This window comes from Micromys minutus (genome assembly GCF_963924665.1).
Source record: "Micromys minutus genome assembly, chromosome: X".
Taxonomy (NCBI): Eukaryota; Metazoa; Chordata; class Mammalia; order Rodentia; family Muridae; genus Micromys; species Micromys minutus.
The window spans coordinates 113281479-113286089 of NC_137970.1; positions in this window are offsets into that span (position 1 = coordinate 113281479).

Below are 4611 nucleotides of genomic sequence, written 5' to 3' on the forward strand. Positions count from 1 at the left end.
ACTTTAAATACATTGGCCAATGTCCTCTATAATTTCTCCTGAAAGGGCTTAAATCTTATACCTGAAACTCTGGCTTTTTTCTACTTGCTTTAAAGACTCATTTTTCTTTTTCAGCTTTTGACCAACTGAACGTGATATGTTTAGAAGTGTTTTCTGATCTTTTCCTCTTCCCTTCTTCCTCTTCCTCCTCACTGTGTAGTCCTGGCTAGTTGGTTTTCACTGTATTGATATGGCTACTTTCTGGCTCTCAAGTGCTGGAAGGAAAAGATGTGCACCATTGCCCCAAGCTTCTTTTCTTTTTAAAACAAGAAATGTTTGGTCTTGGGGATTGAACACAGCCTCTCATATATACTAGCCATGTGCTGTGTACCGTCAAGCAATGGCCCAGTCCAATGCAGTAGTTTTGTTGTTCTACCCCACCCCCCTGTTCAATTTGTTAAATTTCTTGATTATGTAAGTTTGGTATTACTTTAACTTTGCTATCTTGGCTTTTTTTGCTTCCATATAGATGTGGTGTGTGTGGTGCTTGAACCCAGGTTCCTCACAGGTTCATAGTCAGCGTGTGTGGATGTGTGATAGAGGCTGGAAGGTTCATTTCCAAGATTGCACACAGAAGTGGCCGTTAGCTGGAAGCCATCCTTCAGCTTCCTGCAGAGAAAGTGCTCCAAGGGAGCACCTATTCCCCACAAACCCATACTTTTATCCCCACCCCATTCTTTTCTATCGATAAGAGTCTATATGAAAGACACAACAGCCAAAATAGTGTGCAAGTTTGAAGAAAATTCCTTATGCTAAATTATTTTGATATAAGCTAGAAACTATATAAGGTGTACTCTGAACGCTGCCACCACAACAGGAAGAGACTGTCTTCCTTCCATTTAATTTTTAATGTGAGTCAGAGTATAGATCCAAGTGGAGAATGTGCCTCAAACTGGCAAGTAACCACAGGATTGAGAAATTATATTAAATTCCAAATTTGCAATTACTATACAAGAATTTAAGCCCTGGTTTGGTAGTGCATGCCTTGCAATATCATACTTGGAAACTGAGGCAGGACTTCTAGGTTAGCAACTGCACACTATCTTGAAAATATCTAAATAAAGAAATAAACGAATGCCAAGGGTTTAGGCTGACATGGTGACACATGCCCATGATTCTAGCATTCCAGAAGCCTACAAGTTCAAGTCCAATCAAGGCAAAGTATAAATACTCTGCCGAATCACCACACACAAAAAAGGGATGCTAGAACTAAGGATCAGAAACACACCCAAGGGGCTGGAGAGATGGCTCAGTGGTTAGGAGCACTGGCTGCTCTTCCAGAGGTCCTGAGTTCAAATACCAGCAACCACATGGTGTCTCACAACCATCTGTAATGGGATCTGATGCCCTTTTGTGTGTATTCATATACATTAAATAAATAAATAAATAAATAAATAAATAAGTAAATAAATAAATCTTTAAAAAAAAAAGAAACACACTCAAGTCAAGTTCATCACAATCAAGATGATTGGTTAAGCACATTAGTGGTATGAACCAACTGAAGAAAGAATTTTCTTCTGATTCAGAGTCTAACACTAGCCTAACAGTTGTAGACATCCCTAGGAGAGGGCAGATACCCTTCAGTGCAAGATCTAATTTGGTAGCACCTCTCTTTCTTCCTGGTCCTATTCTTCAAGTTAACTTTTCTGGTTGCTTCTTTTAAGGTTCCTTGCAACAGCATTTTGAATAGAAACACAAAGTAGTCATTTGCATCTGTCTTTCTCTTGCAAGCACTGAGCCAGAGTCAGGAATTCTTTTGGAAATATCACTCACATTCATCAAAACATTGACAAATATCTGGATACTTTTTAAAAAAGATTTATTTTATGTATATGAGTACACTGTCACTGTCTTCAGACACTCCTGAAGAGGGCATTGGATCCCATTACAGATGGTTCTACCACTATGTGGTTGCTGGGATTTGAACTCACAACCTTTGGTAAGGTAGTCAGTGCTCTGAGCTATCTCTCCAGCCCAACTGGATACCTTTATGAGTAGAGTATAGCCACATCTATAGCTTTGATGTAGCAGCCATAATTGGCATTATAAAACACTGGGTAGTGTTTTAAGGGCAGTATTGTGGATATCTAGTATACTGAGAACATGGCATGTTTAACTAAATGCATGACAACTAGATACCATAAATTCTGAAGTGTGAACTTTAAGCATATAGCACAGGAAAAGGGACCAGCATATACACAGAGCTAACTGACCCATTTGTTTGAATACCTCCAACTACCCAAGCAACAGTATATGCAGCATTCTTTTATATTGTCTTTTATTTTACCATCAATTTATTTATTCACATTACACCATGATCACTGCCTCCCTTCTTGGTCCTCCCTCACACAGCCCGTCCCTAACTCTCCTCCCCTTCTCATCTGAGAGCGTGGAGCCCCCCCCATCCTGGGTATCCCCCAACCCTGAAACATCAAGTCTCTGCAGGGCTAAATGTATCCTCTCCCACTGCCAGACAAGGCAGCCCAATTAGGGGAACAGAATCGGCAGGTAGGCAACTGCTTTAGAGATAGTACCCGCTCTTGTTGTTAGGGGACCCACATGAAGACTGAGCTGTACATCTGCTTCACATATGGGAGTGGGGTGTTAGGTCCAGTTGGTTTATGCTCTTTGGTAGGTGGTTCAGTCTCTGATAGCCCCCAAGGATCCAGGTTAGTTGACTCTGTTGGTCTTTCTGCTGAATCCCTATCCCCTCTGAGTTCCTCAGTCCTCCCAACTCTTCTTCCATAAGACTCCCTGGGCTCCAGGACCAGATGGGTTCAGCGCAGAATTCTATCAGACATTTATTGATGACTGAATACCAATAATCTCTAAGCTATTCCACAAAATAGAGTCAGATGGAACATTACCCAATTCATTCTTCGAAGCCACAATAACCCTCATTCCTAAACCACACAAAGACCCTACAAGGAAAGAGAACTTCAGACCAATCTCCCTTATGAGTATTGGTGCAAAAATGCTCAACAAAATTCTTGCAAACTGAATCCAAGAACACACCAAAACGATCATTCATCATGACCAAAAGAGAATACCATCCTGAGTGAGGTAACCCAGTCACAAAAGGACAGACATAATATGCATTCACTGATAATTGGATACTAACCCCAGAAAGCTCTGAATACCCCAGAGACAACTCACTGGCCATATGAAGCTTAAGAAAAACTAAGGCCAAAAAGGTAAAGCCTCAGTCCTTCTTAGGAAAATAAATGTATATAGCAAGCACCCTCTCAGAGTGTGGTATACCTGGACCTTAAATCATTAATAATCCAAGAGCTAAGAATATAGCCTTATGGTAATTTTTGGTATTCAAAGATCTGAGGCACGCTCCTCGACCAGCGAGGAAAGATGACCACCACCAGAGGATTCTTCTCAGATCATGCTTTATTGTGGGAGCCTCTTGATTGAAGGGGAGAGTAGGAAGCGAGGGGCTGAACTACCCTAGCTGTCCGCTTATATAGGGAGAAGCGCATACGGGGCTTGCCATGATTGGTTGTCACCAGTCTGCTGACACCAGAGGCCTCGGGATTGGTCGGAGATAGGTTATGTACTGTGCATGAGCAGGGTGCAGCGCCTTAGCTGACAAGAGCATTACTATATATGGAGTTGTTTACCTCAAACCGTGAGGGAGCCAGCGCCATCTTGTAGTGGCATCCGCATTCAGCTCCCCACAAAGATCATTATGCTTAATCTATACACACCAAGAAAACTGATTCCATGTTATGTTCTGTCCTACATGTACTTTATCCTTATGGTAACTAGTGGGATTTCAATGCATCTATCAAACCTCTAAAATAAATACTGACAAAAATATTTTCATATAGTGTTATGCCAAAATGCTTTAAAAAATCTGTACATGTATCTCTCTTTTTAAAATAAAATTGTAAGAGAAAAAAAAAAGACTTCCTGGGCTCCATCCAATGTTTGGTTTTGAGTCTATGAATCTGTTTCAGTCAGCAGCTGGGTGGATCTTCTCAGAGGACAGTTATGCTAGGCTACTGTCTGCAAGCACAACAGAGTATCATTAATAGTGTCGGCGATTGGTTCTTGCCTATTAGGTGGGTCTCAGGTTGGGCAGTTATTGGTTGGTCATTTCTCCCTTAATTTCTTGTAGACAGGACAAATTTTGGGTGGAAAATTTTGTGGGTAGGGTGGTGTCCTTATCCTTCTACTGGGGGATACGTATCATTCCTAACATGTAGTTGAGAAGATTTGTAATTTGGGCATTAACAATCTCATCCTATGTCTGTCCACCTAACTTGAATACATAGAACATTACATCTGTGGCAGACTGAGATCTTTGTGTGATAGTAAAAGTTACAGTTGGTGCTCATGTTTGACTTTGTGCTTTTGTGTTTTTTTTTTCCTCCTTTGGTTAACATATTTTAAGTCCTTTACCAAACACAACCCAGTTAATATTCATAACATCTTCCTTAAAAATAGGCTATGGTTCAATTACAATCTCCAATAAGGAAAGACATAGAAAATGTAAATTACCCCCGACTAAATGCCAGCTGTGAGGTTTTAAATTCAGGTGAGCTGGGTTTTGAGCTCAAA